This window comes from Erythrolamprus reginae, chromosome 5, assembly GCF_031021105.1.
Source record: "Erythrolamprus reginae isolate rEryReg1 chromosome 5, rEryReg1.hap1, whole genome shotgun sequence".
Lineage (NCBI taxonomy): Eukaryota > Metazoa > Chordata > Lepidosauria > Squamata > Dipsadidae > Erythrolamprus > Erythrolamprus reginae.
The window spans coordinates 29178308-29204714 of NC_091954.1; the positions used below are offsets into that span (position 1 = coordinate 29178308).

Sequence of the window (26407 nt, forward strand, 5' to 3'; positions counted from 1 at the left end):
GCTGTGAGGAGCTACAGTCCTGTAGAATTTTTAAATTGCAATTTCCAATAGCCTGCCAGTATGGTCGATGCTGTATCATAAAACTACTGTAAGTCACAAGCTCCCCATCTAAATAGACCACTACATTAAATTCCTTGAAGACCACCCAAGCTCACATATATAGGTTAATTATGCAATAGGCACAACTAAGCATTGAGTTAATTAATAAAGAGCACAGGTTCTTGTGGTATTAGTTATCCTCTAGTACTACTGACTCAACTATCCTCTCTGAGTATTTTTCTTTCTTGCAGAAATACTGCTGTACATATGACAAGAAACAGAACTGAAGTCCATTCTAAAATAGTAGCTTCAATTGGAATATAGTCCAAATAAGTATCTTTGGGATGAAATGTCTAGATTCCAAGGAGAGAGGGAGTCCATTCCAGAGCAGCAACAGACAGTATGGGAGAAAGAGTGTTAAGACAGTTCCTTCCTTTTATGATTGGTTCAAGAGGAGAAACGAAAGCTCAAACTAAAACACAACAATAGCAATATATTATGACATGGTTTTTTTGATACAATAGATTAGATACGATATGCATACAGTTGTTTTGTGAAAACAAAATCTTTATGAAATTGAATTCATTAACAAAGAGTGTACAGAAGGCAGCTAAGAAAACAATAATAACAAATAAGATATTGATAACCAAAAGAAATAATAGTGAATACCGATTGTCTTTCACCAGAAAATAATTTGATACCAGAAGGGATTGTATATTCCCTCCTCACATGAGGACATAAATGATATATTCTTCATTATTTGTTTATTGTTGTTATTATTGATATCGTGTATTGTTGTTGTTCTTGTTTGTATTCTTTTTTTGTATTTTTTTGTATTTTTTCAAAACCTACAAATATGTAAATGTATATATGTTTGTTTGGTTTTTTCCCCATTTATTATTATGTTGTTTTTTAAATCAATTCAATAAAAATTATTTTTTTAAAAAAGATAGTTCCTTCTGAGCAGTAATATGTAGTTCTTTCAGTAGCCATTTCCAATGTATGAATTGAATACAGGTAGTCCTCCACTCGGGGCCACAATTGAGCCCAAAATTTATGTTGCTAAATGAGAAATTTGTTTAAGTGAGTTTTGTCCTATTTTATGACTTTTCTTACCAGAGTGAATCACTATAGTGTTACAACTGGTAACACTGTGGTTAAATGAATATGGCTTCCCCATTGACTTTGCTTTTCAGAAGGTCACAAAAGGGGATCATATAACCCCGGGACATAAATATGAACCAGTTTTCAAGCATCTGAATATCAATCCCATGACCATGAGGATGCTGCAATGATCTTAGTTATGAAAAATTGTCATAAGTCACCTTTTTCAATGCCATTGTAACTTCAAATGGTCACTAATGAATTATAAATCGAAGACTACTTGTACTAAATGTCTACAAATAATAATACTTACTTTTACTTTCTAAAAAAGTTTCTCCCTTTAAATATTGGTACTAACGAAGATGTACATTTGAAACTTTAAAAATAAGTAGAGAAAAGTTTACTGAGAGAGGCACTATTTTTGGAATGGAAACAAGAAATGTAATATACAATATATAAGATATCGTAGTTACAAGAAATTTAATTATCAGGCCATGCATGTTGACATTTTAAAAACATGTGAAGCTATGCATTTAATTGAATTAATGTATGATTCATCAATCACATACGTTCAAGGGGGTGGTTCAAATGGAGCTTCTAGTAAAAACCAAAATGATGTTTATTTTCTAAAAAACCTTTTCAATAATCATTTCTCAGTATGTTTTCCTTTGCTCAATTCTAGATTTTTCACAATGTGCACCATGCTTTCCTCCAAATCTCTGCTAAGTGCATTTAATGTCAAATAAAATATTAAGATCTAAATTCAGTATTGCTGACATTCAACACATGTCTGACTAGTACCAATGCCAAATAAAATTATTGTAATGTATAGAGTTAGATCAGTCTATTACTAGATGTTATCAGTTAGCCTTCTCACTACTATATCACTGAATATTACTACTTCAGTTACTATAGCTAATTACCAGTATGTTATTATTGATTAATTAGCAATAGGCTAGTATTATTATTCACCATTAATTTGTTGACTATATAATAGGATGCAAATAAAGCTGCAATACTCTCTTAAATATTTCCATATTACTGAACTTAAACATACTTCTAAGTACAGTTAAGCAAAGGTTTTTAGACTAGTTACCTGATCAGAAACATATCACCCAATTAATAATACTGTGACATAATACTATGAATTTAAATTTGTATTTATAAAGTATAAATTTCTTTCATTCCATCATATGCACTGTATCCATTTCCCCATTTTCCATATTTTCATACAAATGTAAAATTAATAATTTATAATAGATGGGGGAGGGGTTATTCTTTAAGAAAAAAATACTATGGGTCTTCTATAAAAGTAACTTCTCCATTTACTCATAACACTAAATGGTTTTTAAGTCAGTCAATTTTTATTTATTTTACTTCTAAATAAACATCAATAGACTGGCTGTGGTAAGATATGGAAAGTAAATGTCAAAAAATTTCACACTATTAAAAAGCAAACAAAATAAGATATTATGACTACTTGGACATGAGTCTCATTAAAATTCTTGGGACTTATTTTTGATTAAACATGTCCTGAACTACATCAGTATAAAATCTTTTGGTTCAGAAAACATTGAGCTGTCATTAAAACTTTGAACTTATTTGAGAAACAATTTCCTATTTCAGAGCAAAATTGACTATTATTTTACTACAGTCAACCAGAACCCTGCTCTCCTCATCCATATTTTAATGCTCTCCTAGGCTGCTCAGAGAAAAACCCTAATTATGTATTTTAGTTAGTAAGCTTCATCAAGTCAAAAGCCAAAAGCTCACAAGACCAAAAAAGCCAAGAAAAACTACACACAAATCCCAGTAACTCTCACGTCATCTGTGAGTGGTTCCAAGAACAAGAAAATAAGGTTCTGTGCTTGTCATTCCAGAATAATAAATTCTTACCAGAGAAGCTTCCACTTCTTGCTTGCCCTCCCATAGTTAAAACAAGACTAGAGCAAAAAATAAACTAATCTCTCTTATTTTTTCATAGTGCCCAGAGATCTGAGAAAAAATGCCAACTGTGGGACAACAGGCAATATAGTGAGTGTTGCCCTACATCCACATATACCGGTAATTTTCAGAAGTAAAATTTAGCAGCAGACTCTCTATTGCTTCAAGTACTAGAACAGAACATTAGCTGGTTCATTTCACTGGCTAATTACCTTATGCAGATATCAATATTCTCTCTGCTATTAGGCCATGGCATATAGCTCCAGAAGCAGAATTTGACTTATACAGTGTAATACTCTCTGTGTGATTTGCTTTAGTAGCAACATGGGGTACTTTCCTGTTGATTTATTCAAAGGATTACAAGAATAACACAAAAGCTCACCACTGCCACAAAAGCTCCTGAAACAGAAAAGTCATGCCTCTTTAGATTACCCCTTTGCTTTATCCAAAATATCACCCTTTTCCTCATTACCCTATTCCTTTTTTTAAAAAAATCACACTTAGATAAGATTAACACTAAACAAGCAGTCACTTTTAGAGCAAAGTAAGGAAATGATTTTATCCTTTTATCTCATGGTGATGTGTCTACGCTGCCTGCATTAAATGTTCAACAGCGGCCTGGGAGATGGGAAACATATTGGCAAAGCCTACCACACTTGAAAAGCAAAAGTGTCATTTTATTACAGAACAGCCATCCCTACAAAGCGGAAAAGGGGACAGAAAGTTTTGTCAGGGCAAAGTAGCAGGGGAAAAATAACTCATTTGCCAATATTCTGGTTGCCAACAGCATCCTTTCTTTTAGAGGCAACTTTAGGTTCTTAAGTAACTCCAGCCCCTTCTCCCAAAACCCAGGTTATTACAGAACTGGGCTCATTTGGTAACATAAAAGAATCTGCGTTGGTAGGCTGGCCTCGGCTTTGGCAGGGGTTGGGCTAGATGACCTTCGGGTGCATTTCTCAGCAAAGCGCCTCAGTCGCTTGGGGAGCAAAATAAATAAATAAATAAAACCCTCGATTTTGCATTGTGGCACTTGGCATGCCAGCAAAGCCGAAGTGGAACCCGGACAAAGCTCATCCCTACCAACTTTTAGGCGGCGGCCTCACGCAATACTCGAAAACACCAATTCCAGGCACGAAGGAGCGAAGGGGAAGGCGCCAAAGCCGAGCGAGGCACCGCGCTCTCCACCTGAAAGAGAAACGGCGGAGGAGGAAGGAGGGGGTGGCTTACCTCTCCAAATTCAGCCGCCTCCACAGAACCGTCGCCCCAAGCTGCCGCGGCTGGTTCTCCCGCCAAGCGGCCGAGGTCCTCCGTTTTCCACAGGCGGCTTCGCCTCCCAGGAGAGCCTCAAACGCCGTCTCTGGCGCCCTTTATCTTCACCATCCCCGTTTCGGTTCGTAAGCTTCCCGGCTCTGAGCTCCCGCAGCCACCCCGAGAAGAAGTCCGAGGAGAGGGCGAAAAAAGACGGAGGGGGGAGTGCCGCCGCCGAATCAGCCCTCTCCGATGCCCAGCCCGGTATTGGCTGCCTAGAAATGTGGGTCTGTCTGAGAAGGGGGAGGAGAAGAGGTGGATGAGGAGGAAGAAGAAGAGGAGGAGGAGAGTTGCTGCCGGAGGAAGAAGGTGAGGTGAGGGGAATTTTTTAAAAATCAAAACTTTAAGGCTTAAAAAAAAAAGAGGGACCCTGAGGAGGCGAGGAAGAGCACGCGCCTCACACCCGGCGCGAGCCTGCCTCCAGGAGCGTCTGGGCGCGGAAAGGCAAAAGGGGGCGCTTCGTCCCGGCCGGATCAACTCGGCTTCAGCCCAAACGAGGAGTCGCCACAGCGAAGGAAAAGCGCCGGCCAAGAAGCAAGCGGTGAGCCCTTCAGGATGGGAAATGGGGGAGGGGAAGCCGCCGCAGCCGGCAAGAATAATGCCGAGGCGGTGAGGAGAGCGCGAGGAAGAGGCAGCAGGTTGCAGCAGCAGCAGCCGCCTTTCGGTCAAAGGAGCAGGAGGTTCCCCCCTCTCGCCCGCCTGTGTTTCTCTCTCTGGCGCAGAAGCCCGGCAAAAGAAAAGGGATGCCCCACGATTCAGGCTGCGCAGCGCATGAGAGGGATGGCCGGGCTGGGAGACTGAAGCGCTGCGAGGTGCCTTGGCGGCTAAGGAAAGCTCCTCGGACGCGCCGTTCTCTCTCTCCTCAGACGCCTTCGCGCTTTGCCGAGGGGGGAAAAACACGTCCCGCAGCTTCCCTCAGCCCCGAATTCAGCCTCGGGACGTCGGCGAAAAGAGCCGTCCCCACCCTCCTAATTCTCTGCCTACGGACCGGTCCGGCGTAGAAAGTAATATCCCCTTCCCCGCCTGTGCGAGAGCGCGGAAGGATGCGCCCAGGTTCGGGAGGGGATGCCTTCTCCTCGGAAACCTCCGTCTCACACTCGCAGTCTTGGATGTGGCAAGTGGGCTGCGTCCTTTCGAGACCCTCCAGACGTTGTTGGGGCGAGACTTTAGGCTCCTTTGTAGGTAGTTTTTATCCCGGCTCGGGCCAACGGAACGGCTGGCGGGCCTTTTTTTTTCCTCTCTGAAGGGTGCCTGCCGGCCTGCCTGCCTTAAGGCCGCTGAGAGAAAATTATAACTGGCTTAACGCCAAGTTCACGGAGTAAGTTGACGCGAACAGCGGCGGCCCGGCTTTGCCCGATAGGGGGCGCCCGCCCCTTGGTTGAGAAACAGAGCGGCGCTCTAGAGAATAATGTCCTTCACGCGGAATACCAATTGTTATGGCTTCGTTCGTCGTCGTCGTCGTCGTCCCCCCAAAAAAAACATATATATACGGTGGGCAAAATAGAGAAATTTGAGATATCAAAATGCCGAAAAAATCAAGTCCGGGCGACATTTTTTTTAACCTGCGGGGTTTGCCTGCAGGAACCCGACCGGGTGCTTCCCGTAGGAGATTCTGATTGGCTCCTGGGGTTTGCTCCATGTTTGGAGAGATGTCATTTGAAATAAATAGGACTTTTGTCATGCCCAGGAGTTGAATCTAATTTTCCACTTTGAAAATGCCATCGTATGCAAATCTGCCTAGATGGATCGATATGTTGAAAGCGTACTTTCCAGGCCTCTTTGACCCCAAATGATTTTTTAAAAAAAATCTGAGCGTATTGGACTCCTGGATTTCCTTCCACAACTTTTCTATTATCTTTGGATTTATTTGTGCCTGCTTCATAGATGCAGACTGGCTCAAGGTTGACTCAGCCTTACATCCTTCTGTAAAACATTGGAGCAATTGTCCTGATTCTGTAAACTTCTTAGAGAGGGCTGTAAAAGCTATGAAGCAACATATAAGTGCTAGTGTTAGTGCTAAATGCTAATTTGGAGAAGTTGAAAGAGGCTTTCAAAATGAGTCAAATTAGTTCTTCAACCCATGAAGAACTAATCTTTGGAGACTGTGATATCAACAACTTCCTCGGGATTAATTGCCTATTTACTAGATAGACAAGGCCAGTCACAAAACACTTTTTTTGTCATGGGGTATCACAGTACACCTATCTTTTTCCACTGCTCCATGAGCTGCACTTCCAGTGAATTAAATGTGCTGCTTGTCACCTATAAAGCCCTTCATGGCATGGAATCAAGTTATTCCAGGGATGCCCCTCCAGTTATCTTTGCCCATTTTCACTAGACCCAACAGGATCTGTGTGCTTCAGATTTTGTCTGTTAACAAATATCATCTGACAAGACTGGGGAGACATGTTTTTTTCTGTTGTAACATCTGCCCTGAGATTGACATGGCCCAGAGCCTCCTAACATTTTAGAACTCTTTGAATAGCTGGATGTTTCTTGACTGGAAGTTGTGTGAACTATCAATATGATTTTGATTTTCCTGTAGCTAAATTGGACTAGAAACCAAGGTAATCCTTGTATTACAACCATTTGTTTAGTGACTGTTCAGAATTATAACTGAAAAATGGTGTCCCCATGGTAACATGATCAAAGTTCAGCAACCGGCTCATATTTATGACAGTTGCAGTGTCCCAGGGTCATATGATCACCTTTTGTGACCTTCTGGAAGCAAAGTTAATGGGGAAGGCAGATTTCACTTAACAATTATGTTACTAACTTAATTGCAGGGATTCAAATAACAACTCCGGTAAGAAAAGTCATAAAATGGGGCAAAATTCACTTAACTATTTTGTTTAGGGCAAAAGCTTTGGCAGTTGTGATGATAAGTAGAGAACTGATGGGCCTCCCTGCCCCCCCCCATGGGCTGGCAGGGGGATGGGTAGTGGGCGCGCATGCACACGCGCGACTTTCAAAACAAGAAAAACCCTTGCCAGCCTATGAAGAGAAGAAAGGAAGAGAGAGAAAGAGAGAATGAGAGTGAGATAGAAGGAAAGAGAGAGTGAGAGAGAAAGTGAGAAAGAGAGCAAGAGGGGGAAAGAGAGAGAGATAGCAAGAGAGAGAAAGAAAGAAAGAGAGAAAAAGAAAGAGAGAGAGAGAAAGAAACAAGAGAGAGAAAGAGAGAACAAGAGAGAGACAGAAAGAGAGAGGGAGAGCAACAGACAGAGCGAGATAGAAAGAGAGAGGGAAAGAAAGTGAGAAAAAGAGAGGGGGGAGAGAGAAAGAGGGAGAAAGAGAGAGAGAAAGCAAAAGAAAGAGTGAGAGAGAGAGAGAAAACGAGAGAGAGAGAGAAAGAAAGCAAGAGAGAGGGAGAGGGAAGAGAGAAGTGGAAAGGAAGGAAGGAAGGAGAAATGGAGAGAAGAAGGAAGTAAGGAAGAGTGAAATGAATGGATGGATGGAGGAAGGAAGGACTTTTTGGGGATGGTGTAATTTTTTAAAAAATTTTCTCTCAACATACATTCAAACAATACAGTGTACCATCTAATTTTCCATGAACAAAATGCGGTATTTTGGTAGTAACTAATATCAATCATCAAAAAAGTTGCAAAAGTTTTCTTTTCTAATGTTGTCATCCAAATGCATACTTTTCTTTTAATTAAATTCCCTCTTTAATGTTCCTTCAAAAAGTACAATTATATTTCTAACTTATTAACCATTATGCCAGAGTGCTTCCTTCTTTCTTTATACATTTTTCTGTAAACCAAGAAAAACTTGTATAGCCAATCAGATGTTAACAAAAGAAAATTAAAAACAAAACATAAACATATACGAATTTCAGACTTTCTCCCCTCTAAATAGTACATTTACCTAATCCTAAATTTAAAGATTATTTCAGCCCATCTAACATTTAGCCAGTTAATACTTACCTACATTTCTTTGCTTAATTATTAATCTTAAATTTCAGTCAATTTGAGAAAAGAAAAAAAGGGAAAAATTCTATTATCTATTTTCAATCAATTAAAAATCATTAATATTAATCTCCCCAACAATTCTAAATTCAATTCCATTTATGCATTAATCCAAATCAGTATCACCTACTACATATCTTATTATAATCAATACTTCTAACTTTATTAAAACAGATCAGTAATTCCTACATTCATATATCTAAATAGAAAAAATAATTAAAGTTAAAAAAAGAGCAAACAAAACAATACTCCAAGCTTAGTCAACCCTTTTCAAACTCCAATTTCTTTAATCTGAGCTGAACTTTGAACCAAACCCTTTTATTTTTTATTTTTTTTGCATTCTCTTTTAATCCCCTTTTCCATTTTATTCTTTTTATTCCTTCTAGGAAGGAAGGACTTCGTTAGAAAAATAAAGGGGTTATTGGATCAAATTTTGGAGACTTTACAACGTAGTTATGATGGTGGGAATGTCCCAGGGTTATTTGAACATATTTTGGAATCTTCAAACAAGCAACTGCAGGAATTCACTTAACAACTGTGGCAAGAAAGGTGGTAAAGTGAGGCAGAACTCACTTAATAACTGTCTTACTCAGGAGATAGAAATGTTGGCCTCCATTGGGGTCAGAACAGAAGTCGAGGATTATCTGTCTGACCAGTGCACTTTTTTAGAAGCAGATCAGGAGATCAGGAGTCCATTTTGAAGCTCCACAGAAAACATCCAGGGGAGAAGGATGTAGTCCTCAACTTACAATGGTTCATTTACTGACCGTTCAAAGTTGCAACAGCCCTGAAAAAAGTGACATGCACCCTTTTCACACTTAGGACCTTTGCAGCAACCCGATGATCGCAGGATCAAAACTTTGCTGCCATTTCATATTTATGACTGTTGCTGTGTATCCTGAGGTCACGTGACTCCCTTTTGTTTCTAACTGATCCACACCCAAGCATGAAAATGTGCCGCTCAGACATTATACTTTTCTGCCCACACGGAAAAAAAAATAGAGGGAACATTAAGTCCAGAGCGAACAGAGCATTTTCCTTTCTCTGGGTGCTTGGAGAGGGAATAAACCACTTCGCTGTGGTGACTCCCTCACGTTGCCTCCCATACACCTGGCACGAGGTTGCATCCCAGAGCGTCTGGGCACAGAAAGGCAAAAGGGGGTGCTTTGCCCCAGACGGATCAACTCAGCTTCAGCTGAACCAAGGAATCACGACAGTGAAGGAAAGGCGCCGGCTACAAAGCTAGCCAGTGAGAGGAGAGGGGAGCCCTTCAGCATGTGAAGGAAGAGGAAGCAGGTACCAGCAACAGCAGCTACCTTTCAGTCAAAGGAGCGGAAGATTCCTCCCCTCTCGCTCACCTGGGTTTCTCTCTCTGGCACAGTGTAAGGGAGGCAGCCTCGCACCTGGTATATGGGAAGCGTGTGCTCCTCGCCACCTCAGAATCCCTCTTTTTTTTAAAGCCTTAAAGTTTTTGATCTTTTTTGATTCCCCTTACCTCACCTTCTTCCTTCGGCAGTGATTTTCCTTCTCCTCTTCTTCCTCCTCCTCCTCCCACCCAAATTCCGAGTTTTTATTTCTTTCTTAATGGGTTTGCATGCATTTTTTTTTTACATTGATTCCTATGGGAAAAATTGCTTCCACTTACAAAACCAAGTAGATAAATGTCAACTTCACTATGGTTCTACATTCCTACTACGCTTCGGTTGCCATGGATAATGGGGGGCGGGTTCTGGATAATTGGGGGGGAAGAGTGCAGGAGGGTGCAGGAGGCCCTGTTAAGTTTTGTTTTCTTAATACGGAGTGGGATAGCTTTAGTTTTCCTGGAAAGCAGGTGACCAGAAGAAGACTGTTAGAAGTTCCATTCCATCAGTGTGACATGGTTTTGAAGATGCATCCACCTGACGGTTATGGACACTAGGGATTGGCTATTCTCCAAATGGGGATTTTGATATACGCTGGTATCGCGCCTTTTTCCTCAGTCTTTGCTTCACTTCCAGTTCTGATTTTTGATAAATTCACTTTTGAAGTTAACATTGACTTGGTTTTATTTTTCTTAAATTCTGATTGAAGCACCTGACAATACATAACAATGCCTACTCCTGATTTGATCAGCTCATGCAAATAAATTATAAGTTTCATTTTTAAACAATTCTGGAAGGAAATTTGTAATGCAGAAATGTTCCATTCCTATTAAACGTCTCCGAGTTTTCGGAGAAGGGCAGCATACAAATCTAATTAATAATGATGATGATGATGATGATGATAATGATGAAAAAGATGGTGAACTGGTCAAACAGACCTCTTGCTCTCTGGACTAATTCTGGGCATATCTGTGAGACAGACCTCTTGCTCTCTGGACTAATTCTGGGCATATCTGTGAGACAAAGAATTTACCCTAATGCTTACTCATAGTTCTTTACCATAGGTTATCAGAAAAACTATTTGTGATTCTATTTTGCTGGTCCTCTGCTTAATATCCCCATCATCTTTGCAATATTTGGCTGGCTTTCTGTTTCTGATTTGGGTTTTGTAACCAAACAGTAGTTTAAACAGTAGCTTAAATGGTGTATCGTTCTTTCCCCCTCCTTTCTTATAAATTTTTCTCAATTTGTCTATGATGAAGTAGAAATGAAGAAAAGACCAAGACCAGGGGCATTATATGGACTATCTCTCTTTGGAACAATAATAGCCATTTATTACCAGAACTGGACAGCACAAATCCAGACAACCACTAGACTGCAGCAAAGAGATAGAGAAAAAGCAACTTCTTGGTTATAGTCCCAATAAGAGGCCAGATTTTATAGGCCAGATCTGATTTTTCTATTTTAAAGCTGTAAGAAAGAGGGACATGCGATGCAACACCGCCCCCACCAAAAAATACGGCATACTTCACTTAATCTTCCAAGGAAAGTTTGAAGGCAAACAAGGTCCAGGCAGAAGAACAACATCATGGCTTCAAAATCTATGGGAATGGTTTGGACAAACTCAACAGCACTTGTTTGTACGGCTATTCATAGAAATAGGATCACCAACATGATTGCCAAGATCCGATGATGGGTATGGCATAAGAAGAAGAAAAGGGGGAGGAGGAGGAAGGGGTGTCCCTAGGGATAAGTATTAGCAGTTAGAAGAGTTAATTACCAGCTTATCCGAAAAACATATTTTTTTAACCTGTCATATAACCAGCCTGAAAAAAAAGAAATTAAAACATTCCAGAAAGGTCCCACCTTAATGAACTCAGCAGTAAGAGAAGGCTTGAGAGTTCTTATCTCAGTTCCCAGAATTCAGCACTCTAATCCCTAATTTGTGGCATTAAAACTCATTTAAGTCCATGTGAATCTTGCTTCCTTGATTTTGCACTTTAGTCACTCATCTTGTTGGCCTTCTTCGGGTCCCGTCGACTAAACAATGTCGTCTGGCAAGACCCAGGGTAAGAGCTTTCTCTGTGGTGGCCCCGACCCTCTGGAACCAGCTCCCCCCAGGGATCAGGACTGCCCCCACCCTCCTTGCCTTTCATAAACTTCTTAAAACCCACCTCTGCCATCAGGCATGGGGGAACTGCGACATCCCCCCCTTTCCTATGTAGCTGTATGTATGATATGTTTGTGTGTGTGCTTTTTTATATATTGGGTTTTTTAGGCTTTTTAATGTAAAATTGTTATTTTAAACATTAATATTAGATTTGTTACTGTATGTTGTTTTTATCATTGCTGTGAGCCGCCCCAAGTCTGATGAGGGGTGGCATACAAATCAAATAAATAATAATAATAATAATCTTAACATTTAGCCATTAGTCCAGGGGTGGGTTTTTCTTACTTCCTTACCAGTTCAAAAGTGTGCATGTCATATCCAGGTGCACATGCACAGAAGTCTTTGCGCATGCCCAGAGGGTTATTTGCCAGCCGCTTTCAAGCAGCGGCGACTAGGGAAAAGGTTTGGGGGCATGGCAAGCTGGCCATCACTACCAGTTCGGCAAATGAGGCCAAATTTCCACCACATGTTCGTGCAAACTGGTCTAAACTGGTAATAATCCACCATTCAATTAGTCCAATATAGATAACCCATGTAGCAAAGCTGAACCTTCATTTACTGACTTTCCTACGATCACCTATGATTCAAGGTTTTTAAAGAACTTGAGACAAATCTTAGTATGGTTTAGCATATTCTATCAAAATATTTCTTTCTGTGTGTCATTTTTTCCAATCAAAACCAAATACCAAATATTACTACGACACCAGCTTAGAAACTGGGAAACCAGAAGCTCTAGTTCTGCACAAATCCTAAACCTTGGGTCAGTCACTTTCTCTCAGCTCTGGGAAGAGGACAATGGCAAACCATTTCTGAAATCTTGCCAAGAAAACTACAGAGACTTGCCTAAACAGTTTCTACGAATCAAGATGAACTTTAAGGCACACACACACACACACACTACACATTAGCAAGGATACTGATTTAGCAAGAAAGGTGAATTTCAGTCTAAATTCATTTGCCTTTATGCCATGCCTACTATAGTATTTTTTTTCCTCAGGCTCTAATCTTTCTAGCAAATTCTCCATCTTTTTCCTCTGGCATTATCCAGCTGTGATAAGAATAACTCCTATAAAAGAACACATGGCCTTTAAAAAATAAATCCATGGGCCTAATTCATATAACATGCTATGCTGCAACTGATTTCTTTTAAGCCTGATCATATAATCACAATTTTATTCAACATTATAAGCTGCTGCTATACTGACGACAAATGTCGTGCTTAATAAAAATATTAATTAAATTGAAACTTTCTATTAAGGCACTACAGTATTAGAAATAGACTTGTGGCGAAAATTGTGTGGATTAATCCTCCCCATCTAGTAGTTCAATAGCATGCAGATGTGAGTAGATAAATAGATACCATTTCAGTGAGAAGGTAACAGCATTTACCTGCCACAGAAGTAATAGCTTTGGAGATAAGAGCCGCAGTGGTGCAGTGGTTAGAATGCAGTACTGCAGGATATTTCTGCTGATCACCAGCTGCCAACAGTTTGGAAGACTGAATTTCACCTGGCTCAATGTTGACTCAGTCAGCCATCCATCCTTCCAAGGTGGATAAAATGAGGAGCTAGGGCAATACACTGCTTAGAGAGGGCTGTGAAGCAGTATATAGATCTAAGTGTTATTGCTACTTGCAGTCACCCATTTCAAATTGGTAGGTTGTTAGGATTGTAGTGTGCGATGGGAGCTTACCTCATCCCACTGCAGCAACTGGATCTCAAACACTGGCCTGCTGATCATCAGCCCAGTGTTCTAACTTTATAAGCCACCATGCTCCTTATTTTAATTTACAAATCATTGATATGGTGTGCTGAATTGAGACAACTCATACATTGTATGAGCCATTACTAGAGTGCAGGTTCATCTGAAATAAATAATTCTGAGTAGTAACACAATTTCACAACAGTTCTTTATGTTTTGATAAAGAATACAGTACTTTTGAGGGGGAGAAAAAGTCAATCTACTTTGTCAACCTCCTTTAAAAAAAAACCTACATAAAAGTACATTTCTAAAGATACCTAAATGTAATCTCTAAGAGCCAGAGTAATAAAGGTTATATAAGCAGCCAACTGCAAACCTCTTGCTATCTCTGGAGAAATCTATTTTGTTGTCAGATCACAGAATGACTTTAAAGAAGAAACTCAGAATGTATCAATCACAATTTAGAAGAGGATATCATGATTCTAAATTGGAAATAATCCAGTTGCTAAAAATTTTGTAACCCTGTCCCTTTCATCTCAACTGATCTTGCTAAAAGGAACTCTGAAGATCTTGTTTGGAAAAAAATATATATTGGTTTTAGACTACTTCCAAGAAGCCTGACATTAAGCACCTTCTGAAACTAAAGATTATGGATTGGGTTTTTTTTATGTATATTGAGCTCCTTTGCTGATTTTTGTTTGTTCCTGTTATATGTATTCTAGTCTGTATGTATCACTTTATACTGATTGTTTTATGTTTAATTGCCTTGTATTGTACTCCATTTGCAGTCCATTTACTGTGTATTGGATTGTAAAGAGGTTTGAGAACAAAGTGTTAGATAAATTAGCCAATCCCACCTATCCCCTTGTTCTCTGTTTCCCTACCTGCCCATCTTTTATTCTCAGTTTTCTTTTTCGTTGTTTACTCCATTGTTCCATTATTTTGTTAATGTTATCTTTACATTTCTCTTCATCTCTTCATTTTTATTGTTGTAAACTGCTTAGAGTAAGCTCCACAGAGAGACCAACAGCAAATTTTACAAATAAATAAATTTAGCAAATGAATATTATATTGTTATATATTGCAGTCTGCATGGATTGCCGATTGGTTTCCAGTTGATTTCCGGTTGCCGATTGGTTTTCAAAGTGTTGGTAATGACCTATAAAGCCCTACATGGCATTGGGCCAGATTACTTGCGGGTCGGCCTTCTCCTGGCCTTATCAACTAGGCAATGTCACTTGGCAGGACCCAGGGAAAGAGCCTTCTCTGTGGGAATCAGTTTCCCCCCAGAGATTCATACTGCCCCACCCTCCTCACCTTCCGCAAGAGTCTTAAGACTCATCTATGCCACCAGACTTGGGGCTATTAAATCCTAACCCCCTAGCTGACGAATGTTATGTGTGATTGGTGTCTGAATGAGTATGATTGATTTTTTAACAATTGGGGATTTTAGATTAATTTTAATTAATTGGATTTAACCTTTGTATTTCATTATTTCCTTTTATATGTTGTGAGCTGCCCCAAGTCCTCGGAGTGGGGCAGCATATAAATCAAGCAAGCAAGCAAACAAACAAATGAATAAATTCACCATAGACAGACAATTTGGTGTAGTGGTTAAAATGCTGCCCTCCCCCCCCAAAAAAACCCACAGTGGACTGAGGGTTCTAGGTTTCATTCTAAGAATGAAGCTGTAAAGTACTTTGAAGCTGTGTAAAAGTCTAAGTGCCATTGCTATGTTATACATGTCTTTGGACAATGCCATCTCTCAGAAATTGAGGTGAGTACCAACCCATAGAGACAGACATGACTGGAGAGGGGAAAACGTTACCTTTACCTTTACTTACAAACTTAATCCAAAGTTGGCATTGCTGAAGAAAGAATTGCTGAGTGTATGCCAAGCATAAAGGCCAGTTTTGAAATCATGTTATTAAAATTCCTTCCCAGTACAACTGCTTACAAATATTAGTTCTCCTTCTTAAATATATTCTTAGAGTCACTTAAAGTCAGCTTTCACACATCAGTGTGATTGATCACTGTGTTTCCCCTCTGAGAGCAACAGAGAAAGGGAGGGGGGAGAAAAATCTTTCACCATCTCTGTTGATTAGATTTATTTTCTCTAAAGGTCTCCTATTCTTTTGATGCTCCTGATTCACTTTCATTTGTTTGTTTATTTCTATCAGCAGCTTCCCATTATCTCTAACAACTTCATGTCACTTGTTGATCTATTTCCATTGAGCATATTTTTAACAATACTGTGAAAAAGCTTTGCAAATTAGAGTTGAAGTTTCACCTAGGGTAATCTATTGCTTTTGATGGTATTCTTTGATTGCATTACAATTACGATTTATTTCCAAGAACACATCCAAAGATGGTTTATCAAATGACCAAAATAAAAACTAGTAGATGAAAGTAGTTCATTAATCAACTGGAATATTACTCTGCAAATTATATCATGGCTACCAAATTTACTTAATCTTCCTCTACCAGATATTATTTTTGTTCCATGTTGTGCCTGCCTGCCTGCCTGCTGATCTATTTGCCTATCTGTCTGTCTGTCTGTCTATTGTCTGTCTGTCTGTCTGTCTGTCTGTCTGTCTATCTATCTATCTATCTATCTATCTATTATCTATTTCTACTTGCACATAGTAAATCCTTGAAATTTCTGCAGCAATATCATTGCTTGTCACAACTTCACTAGAACCTCTTTAGCATGGGTGTTTCAGGGTGACCCACAATGCTCTTCATGCCATAGAGGTCCTGTGGCACAAGACCACACCATATCTTACTCAATCCTATCAATCCCTTATTTTGTCTTATTGCCACCTCTCACAACATTGGTGCTGGACTCTGAAAAGCTAGTCCCACTCCTACAACACAAGGCAGTATTGATCAGCACAAAGAAGCATCTCATACAAAGCATATTCATTCCTATCCTGTTACCTGTGCCAAATATGGATATTTGCGATAAAGTACTGAATAAGCGAACGTTAATCACGGCGGAAATGAGATGTTTGAGGAAAGTTGCCAGAATGACCAGAAGGCATAAAATAAAAAAATGAGATCATAAGAGAAAGAACTGGAATAGAATCAATGTTAAATAACATACAAAGACAGCAAGTTTTAATGGTTTGCTCACCTGGAGAAAATGTCTTGGGATTCTACACTATGCAAGGCATTCACAAAAAAAAGAGAAGACCAAAGAACACAAAAGAGTAACAACATCAAATAACAATGGTTGAAACTGCCAAAAGTGCAATAACCAGAACTTTGTGTCTCCCTCAATACCGTAAAATGATAAAAGAGGAAGTTAAGATGAAAAAGAAGTTGTACATAGCAAAAATCAGATCTAAAAAAATAAAGACACCTTTCCAGTTGCAGGAACAAATCCAAGACCTGAAACTTCAACAATCACTGGACTAATACAACTAGATATCTCTATGTCCAGTTGCCCATGAAACCTTCAAGCAATGATTTGCATCACCAGATTGACCTGGCACAGGTACGGGCCACTGATCCGAAAGGCATGAAATCACCTTCTAACCATGTTTAGCCCACCAAGAAGGCAATCTCCATTTCCCCTTTTCTATTGCTGCAGTGCAGTTCAGTTTAACTTCTTTTTTTAAAAGTTTCCAATGGAGCAGTTTTATTTTGTAAGTGAACTGAATAGACGGCAAAACAATAGGAGTGCCTTTTATTAAAATTTGTTCCACAACCAGATAACTGATTCAGCTGGATTCAATAACATTATATATGTGTGTGTGTGTGTATGTATATGTACATGTACATGTACATGTATGTATGTCTACGAGTCTATGGAGAAGGGCGGCATACAAATCTAATAAATAAATAAATGAATAAATAAATAAATAAATGTTTTTGCAGATTTTCACGTGTATAGGTATGTAGATCTTGACATATTCAGGTTTCTTCACTGAACTTACCCGGGAAGAAACCCGAATATGCCAAGATCTACATCTACATCTATCTATCATCTTATCTATCTATCTATCTATCTATCTATCTATCTATCTATCTATCTATCTATCTATCCCTACATACATACATAGATATACATATACATACATACATGCATACATATATATATACACACACACATATTTATAATACCACAAGTAAAATTATTCAATCAGTTACAGGTAAACACAAGCAGGAGAGTTAGTTCCATTTCAGCAGAGCAGATAAGCACAGAGACTGCAGAATGGAAATTGAGCCACGTCCAGCCTTAAGCTTCTCAGTTTTTATTCTCTGCACAGACTCAGAAGTGGTTAGCGCCTATTGGCTGACTCAGTTGCTATGCCTATTCATTGGTTGACCTTGTTACCATTGGCTCTCCTGGTTCATGAATATCTTAACAACTTTTTGTTTTGTTTTTGTTATTATTTCATTGATAAAAGGGACAATGCTAATCCTGTCTGATTTCATTTAACCTGATAAAAATAACAAGGCTGCCATTTTAATCACAGAAAATCTAACCATCAAAACTTAAATCAAAACTTCATTTTTATATTTCTCTTGCAAGAAGTCCAAATGTGATCTTCAAATGGAAATGAAGCTACATAGGCGTTTGTTATTTCATCAAAGTAGTCTCAGCTTTGCCATCCTTGCCAGTTCATTAATTTCACAATCCATTCTTCAGTTATGGAAATTAGTGTATCTTCCCTTCTGGATATGTAAAAGTCTTGGCACCATTATCACATATATAAACAAAATCCCATGTTTTCTTTCAATCTGCTTATCCATGATACTTGGAAAAAAACCTTTCTAGTTTTCATTTTACATCCATTTTTGAATCAAACAATGTATCTCAACTCAATACTTCTTGGTAGTTCTTACATGCCCACTAAAGATAATACTTTCACAATGATTAAATTTTCAGTATTTATTTGATATTCCCTTATACTTCTTTGACCATTTCTTGGGGGTTAAATAGTCGTGATACTGCATTTAAAGCTGTATTCCTTTCTTTTCTTTTTAACTGACACCAAGGGCAAAAGATGGGATGAAGGGAAGTCTGGTTTGCATAAAACCCTAGACCAGGGGTCCCCAAACTTGGCAAATTTAATGCTGGGTAGAGAATTCTAGAAATTGAAGTCAACAAGTCTTAAGGTTGCCAAGTTTGAAGACCTCTGCCCTAGACTGTTCTTGCAGACAAAGCAGAGGAAAATTATAAAATCTGGAAAGGACTGTGTTAAGCCAATTTCATATCCACCCAGATTATATATGAAAGTCTAGCAATTTGAAGGTTCCAATGTGGTAAAGCTCTAAATTTGATTCTAAGGCTAAAATAGACATTTATTATTACTGAAAAGACAATGACTTGGTTTCTACAGGTCTAATTAGTAATTTTCTTTTATGAGATGTCCTAGAATCATTTGCAACAAAATGCAAGTTGCTTAAAATGTAGTACGAAAATACAAAATTATTAAAGTTAATAAAAGAAGCAATAAAATAAATGGCAAATCAACATACATAAGTTTATTCTATTTTTTTTTAATGACTTGTGTTAAGATATACTTTTACAAAAAGTAAAAGTACTAAATATACAGTACATCATACAATATTTTTGTTCTTATATACAGTACATATATTTCTGTATCTGTGGAACCACCCAACAAATGCCTTAATACACTGTGTGTACAATTATTAGACAAGCTGTATTTTGGACAACTACAGTCCTCTTGGCCAATCCAAAATGTTAATAAACCTCAAACCTGAATATTTAAGAAAGTAAAAGTGAGGTTATGGTTTTTGTAGGAGAAATATTTCTTTGTGTGCACAATTATTGGGCAAGTATTATTGTGCAGAATTATTATGCAACTAAATGAAAAATAAAAATTTTCTCATCTCATTTATTTTCATCTGTTAAAGTGAGAATGATAAACAAACAACTCAGAATTTACAAAATTCAAAATTCTGACAGTTCAAAAAAAATATCAGTATATAGCCATCCTTCCTTTCAGTAACAGTCATACGTCTTCCATTTATGGAGTCTGTCAGTTCATGATCTGTCTACAATCAATTTTTTGTGCAGCAGCAACCACAGCCACAAGTTCTCAATAGAATTTAGGTTAGCTGAGGAAGGGGGCTATTGAATATGCAATGACCAATAGGTAAATAGTTTGGGATTTAAATACTGGATACTGATTGGTTGTTTGCTGAGTGGGAGATTTGAATTACTGGCAGTTACTTTGGGCGGGAAACCAAGGGGGTATAAGAACAATAGCCCAGAGCCATTTGCTTTTGTTCACCAATTACGTTGTAATTGCTGGTGAGATTATGTTACTCCTGTAGCTCAACGATAAACTATGAAGATTCCAAATGCCTAGCTCTGTTTATTTCATTGGCAATGAAGGAGGTCTTACCTACATTCTCCCTCACCATGGAAAACCAGGCTGTAGCAAGACCACCCGAACTTTTCGATCCCAAGAAGGCTACATGGGACGAATATATGGGAAAATTCGACGTGTTCTTAGAAGCAGCAGGTATGAAGAATGCCGACAGCGGACGGAAGAGAGCCATCTTTCTAAATTATTGTGGATCGCAGCTCTACAACTTGGCTCAAAAAATCTTGACTGCGAACTCGGTACCTTGGGACATCTTATCGTCCAAACTCACTGATCACTTTAAGCCTACTAAACCAGCCATCGTCTACAGGCATCAATTCTCCCGAATGGCACAAGCCGAGGGAGAATCTATAAACAGATATGCAACCCGTTTGTAAACTGTATTATCGAAGTGCAAATTCGATAACCCAGAAGCAAGGCTCAGAGACACTCTAATCTTTGGAATGAAGAACATAGCAATCTGAAATAAACTGCTTGCAGAAGTTGAGCCATCCTGACAACTAGTGATTAAGACCACCCAAACCGCGGAGGTCTCAGAAGCAGCAGCCACTGAATTAAAGCGGAACAACAAAGTAGTAACTGTGTGCAAAATTGAGAGCCCACCAGCCTCCAAAGAAGTACCGAAGAAGTACCGACGCAACTGCTCGACACAGAAGATTCCTGCCTCCAACTTAAATCTACCCAAAGCAGACCACAAAGACCACTTCAACAGTTCTTCCCCTGTCCTGGATGCAGAGATAACCATCCATGTCTGAAGTGCCCCTTCAAGGGAGTCTATTTGCCGCCGCTGCGACCGCCGGGGTCACATCGCTGAAACGTGCAGAGCCGTCTTTACTGACGATTTCCCCCTGACTCAGCAATTCCCCCCCACCAACAAGGCGCTATCTGGCAAACAAGAGAAAATCACCCTCCGTGTTTTGCAGCAAAGAACTACTCCAGAAACACCGGGAGCACAAACTGGGATTACATCCCATTAAAATGAGACAGAAGGAGGCAAAACAGATAATATATGCTGCTAAAGCCTCAAAAGAGGAAGAAATTGCCAAATCTGTAAAGAAGGGGGATAAAACCTTCTTCAGATATATTAGTGATAAGAAGAAGAAAAACTGCGGCATCACGAAGCTTAGTACCGGGAATAATACATGCATTAATGGGAATAAGGAGATCGCTGACCATTTCAATAGCTACTTCTGTTCAGTTTTCTCAAAAGACACCTTACAAAATAATACTATAGAGGGATATAGCATTGCTTCCAGCTGTACGGATTCAGCTCCAGAAATCTTAGAAGCCGATGTCTTAGAAGAAATTGAACGATTAAAGATAAATAAGGCAATGGGTCCAGATGGCATCTACCCCAGAGTTCTTAAAGAACTCAGATCTGTCATTGCTACCCCCCTGACTGATTTGTTTAACCAATCCTTGTTAACAGGAGAAGTTCCTATCCACAAGAAGGGCAGTAGAGAAGAATCTGGTAACTACAGGTCAGTTAGCTTGACATCAGTGGTAGTTAAAATGATGGAGACTCTACTCAAAAAGAGGATAAATCAGCACCTAAAAAACAATAACTTATTGGACCCAAATCAGCATGGCTTTACTGAAGGCAAATCATGTCAGACTAATCTCATTGATTTCTTTGACTATGTCACAAAGGTGTTGGATGAAGGTGGTGCCGTGGATATTGCCTACCTGGACTTCAGCAAAGCCTTTGATACGGTTCCACATAAAGAGGTGATAGATAAATTAGTGAAGATTGGACTTAATCCCTGGATAGTTCAATGGATTTGCAGCTGGCTGAAGCGTAGACATCAGAGAGTTGTTGTTAACGGCGAGTATTCTGAGCAGAGTCAGGTTACAAGCGGCGTGCCACAAGGGTCTGTTCTGGGTCCTATTCTTTTTAATATGTTTGTGAGTGACATAGGGGAAGGTTTGGTAGGGAAGGTTTGCCTATTTGCCGATGACTCTAAAGTGTGCAATAGGGTTGATATTCCTGGAGGTGTCTGTAATATGGTAAATGATTTAGCTTTACTAGATAAATGGTCAAAGCAATGGAAACTGCAGTTTAATGTTTCCAAATGTAAAATAATGCACTTGGGGAAAAGGAATCCTCAATCTGATTATTGTATTGGCAGTTCTGTGTTAGCAAATACTTCAGAAGAAAAGGATTTAGGGGTAGTGATTTCTGACAGTCTCAAAATGGGTGAACAGTGCAGTCAGGCGGTAGGGAAAGCAAGTAGGATGCTTGGCTGCATAGCTAGAGGTATAACAAGCAGGAAGAGGGAGATTATGATCCCGCTATATAGAATGCTGGTGAGACCACATTTGGAATACTGTGTTCAGTTCTGGAGACCTCACCTACAAAAAGATATTGACAAAATTGAACGGGTCCAAAGACGGGCTACAAGAATGGTGGAAGGTCTTAAGCATAAAACGTATCAAGAAAGACTTAATGAACTCAATCTGTATAGTCTGGAGGACAGAAGGAAAAGGGGGGACATGATCGAAACATTTAAATATATTAAAGGGTTAAATAAGGTCCAGGAGGGAAGTGTTTTTAATAGGAAAGTGAACACAAGAACAAGGGGACACAATCTGAAGTTAGTTGGGGGAAAGATCAAAAGCAACATAAGAAAATATTATTTTACTGAAAGAGTAGTAGATCCTTGGAACAAACTTCCAGCAGACGTGGTAGATAAATCCACAGTAACTGAATTTAAACATGCCTGGGATAAACACATATCCATCCTAAGATAAAATACAGAAAATAGTATAAGGGCAGACTAGATGGACCAGGAGGTCTTTTTCTGCCATCAGACTTCTGTGTTTCTATGTTTCTATCCAAGGTAACTCTGATTACACAATTAATAGCTCCACAATGCGCGGCTCTATTAAAATAATTGTCCCGGTGCACATTAGCAATCACCCGTGCCAAATGGAATTAGACATGGGATCTAAATATTCAATTATGCCATGGGAAAAACTCAAGCTATATATGCCGGCTATACAAAAGGCTCATTTGGAGCCTGTAACTGCTTTAATACGAGACTTTCGGGGGGGGGGGGGTATTCCAATACTGGGTAAAGCTATAGTGCCTGTTTCTTTTAAAAATGTACAATGTACAATGTAATAGTGGTTTCACATGCTTTTGGGATTACAATGGATGACACCTTTGGGTATACAAGTAACTGGGCTTAACAAGATATCAGAAATTGCGTATGCAGACTTCGTTCGAGAATTTCCTGAAGTTTTTAACCCCATATTAGGATCGTATAAGGGACCACCTATTTCCTTTTCATTGGATCCCAAAATACCCCCAGTGAGTCTTACCCCTATTGCCTAAATTAGACCAACAGATTGATAAATTGATTGCCCAAGGCATTTTAGTGCCTGTTGACCATGCCCCTTGGGAAACCCCAATAGTCACACCCTTAAAGCCTGATGGATCCTTGAGAGTATGTGCTGACTATAAATCAACCTTAAATAAGGCATTACAACACCATTCCTATCCAATCCCCGTGGTACAACAGTTGCTCCATTCATTGGGGGAAGGGAGAGTAAGCTGGATTTAGTGCAGGCATATCAGCAACTGCCAGTGGACGAAAAACAATAGTGACTCACAGGGGTGCATTCAAGTGCACAAGATTACAATTTGGGATTAGCGTAGCCCCAGGTATATTTCAGAGCCTGATGGAGAGATTACTCTTTGGCCTTAAAGGGACCATACCATATTTTGATGACATATTAATCTCAGGGAGAACCAAAATCAATTAAATCAGAGAATAAGGGAGGTATTAACAAGATTACAACAGAAAGGCCTTAAAATCAAGGCAGACAAGTGCGTATAGGGAACTGATAGTGTGGAGTTCTTGGGTTATTGCATTGATAGTGAGGGAATACACCCCACACAAGATAAAATAAAGGCAATACAGGAAGCCCCTGAGCCCCAGAATAAAACTGAGCTCCAAGCATTTTTAGGACTCCTAAACTTTTACTCTGTTTTTTTGAAACAGAAGGCCACAGTAGCTGAACCATTCCACAGACTACTCCAGAAAGGAACACCATGGACTTGGGGGAAAGCAGAATGCCTAGCCGTTATCCAAGTAAAAGAATTTCTATCGTCAAAGAGTGTAGTGGTTCAATACAGCACAATGTTACCAGTAAGTTAACCTGTGATGCTTCTCAGTATGGGGTGGGAGCTGTGCTAGCTCATATCTTGCCAAATGGCACAGAGGCCCTGATAGCATATTTTTCTAGAACACTTTCAGGAGCAGAAAGAAATTACAGCCAATTAAAGAAGCTCTGGCCCTCGTGGCTGGGCTGAAGAAATTTCACAACTACATTTTTAGACGCTCCTTTGAATTGGTAACTGACCATAAACCATTGTTAGGGCTACTAGCAGAAAATAAACCCACTCCTCCTTTTATGTCACCCAGGTTAATTAGATGGACCATTTTCTTAGCAGGCTGCAATTATATGCTTAAACATAAAGAGGGGAAAGAAATCCACCACGCGGACGGCCTGAGCCGGTGCCCAATTCCCCAAGCCATAGATATATTATTAGTTGAACTGGATGAAAACCCAGTAACCATGGCCAAAGAAGTTGCTGAAAATACCAGGAAAGACCCAATATTACAGAGAGTTGCAAATTATATTTTAAGAGGGTGGCCTGGCAAAATTTCAGATGCAGCCACCAGGGATTTTAAAAACAAACAACAAGAGTTATCATATTTGAGGGGATGTATATTATGGGGAGACAGAGTTGTAATTCCCTCCATCTTGAGGAACAGAGTTTTAGAGATGCTGCATAGGGACCACCCTGGAATAATACATATGAAGAGCCTAGGCAGAGGATATTTGTGGTGGCCAGGCCTAGGTTCAGACATTGAAAAATGGGTAGCCACATGTGACCCCTGCCAAGAATCCAGACCAAACTCCCCTAAAACCTCCCCAGTAGAATGGGAAATAGTAATAGAGTCTCATTCCTTTTTTATAGTAGTTGATGCCTATTCTAAATGGGTACAGATAATAGCAATGGGAAATACTACAACATGTGCCACCATCAAAGCCATGCGTCGATTGTTTGCAACCCACGGGTGCCCAGATGTAGTGGTATCAGATAATGGGCCACAATTTACCTCCAGACAAATGGAACTTTTCTTAGACCAGTTGGGCATTAGACATGCATTCATTTCCCCTTATTCCCCCTGGGCCAATGGGATGGCAGAAAGATACGTTAGAGTTGCCAAAGAGGCATAAAGGAGATCAAGCCCAGGTGAAATAAAAGAGTGCCTTGATCAATTTCTCCTCACACAGCACATCACCCCAAATTCAGTAACTAACAAAAGCCCAGATGAACTGCTAATGGGGAGGAAACTAAGATCCCCCCTGGATAGATTGCACCCATCATACTGTGAAAATAATAGAAATGTACATGTATCCCCTGAGAGAACTGTGTATGTTGGTCAGACTGTGTTTGCCAAAAATTTTGACGGAGGGTTAAACTGGCTTAAGGGGTCTATTGTACAACAAACTGCTCCAAAAACATATTCTGTTCTTTTGGAGAATGGTCGCACGTGGAAGCGGCACATTGATCATTTAAGGAGGTGCCTGGAACCGGCAACCCTCCCACAACAACAAACTGTGGACCTTAATCAAAACTGTACCATTTCACTCCCCACAGGGAGTACCAACAGATGGACAAACCAACAAGTACACCACGAAGCAGGAAACATAGATATAGACTTGTACTTACCAAACCACCAGGGATTTTCCAGCATTGCAGGAGTGGCTCCCGAGGAGGCCGGCGGCATGTCTGCGGACTCAACACATGGGTCCATCCCACCGAGCAGGCCAGGAACGGTCAGCAAAGTCGCTGATGAACCAACCTCCTCTTCCCCCGATCTCCAGGACTCGACTAATCTGTGCAGGTCAGAACAGGAGGTGCGCAGACCCAATCGATTGGATGATTTTGTCACATGGCTTACTGATTAACCTTTACTGAACTAAGAGGGGAGGGGTGTTGAATATGCAATGACCAATTTGTAAATAGTTTGGGATTTAAATACTGGATACTGATTGGTTGTTTGCTGAGCGGGAGATTTGAATTACTGGCAGTTACTTTGGGCGGGAAGCCAAGGGGGTATAAGAACGATAGCCCAGAGCTGTTTGCTTTTGTTCGCCAATTACGTTGTAACCGCTGGTGAGACAATGTTACTCCTGTAGCTCAACAATAAACTATGAAGATTCCGAATGCCTAGCTCTGTTTATTTCAGGGGCCATATCATTATTCTTTCATCTTTAAGGCCTTTACTGGCTAGCCATGCAGTGGAGTACTTCGATGCATGCGATGGAGCATTGTCCTGCATAAAAACCATGGTCTTAAAAGATGCAGACTTTTTCCTGCACTATTACTTGAAGAATGTGGCTTCTAAAAATTTCCAGGTTTTGGAGTTG

General features: G+C 39.7%; 1 protein-coding gene and 1 long non-coding RNA gene across 3 annotated transcripts in view; one reads left to right on the forward strand and one right to left on the reverse strand.

Annotated features, from left to right (window-relative positions):
• PCDH15 (protocadherin related 15) overlaps nucleotides 1–4920 on the reverse strand; it is a 1574801-nt gene extending 1569881 nt beyond the window's left edge. The window contains exon 1 of the mRNA XM_070752283.1: nucleotides 4315–4920. The gene's annotated coding sequence lies outside the window, so the exon portion shown is untranslated. The remainder of the gene's footprint in view (nucleotides 1–4314) is intronic.
• On the forward strand, nucleotides 4618–26201 carry LOC139167625 (uncharacterized). 2 transcript variants are annotated; one of them, XR_011559161.1, is made up of 3 exons: nucleotides 4618–4704; nucleotides 23965–24111; nucleotides 25635–26201. It is a non-coding gene; the product is annotated as an uncharacterized lncRNA (long non-coding RNA). The 2 variants fall into 2 exon arrangements; XR_011559160.1 differs by having other exon boundaries at nucleotides 4688–4936.
• Nucleotides 26202–26407: the final 206 nt, after the last annotated feature.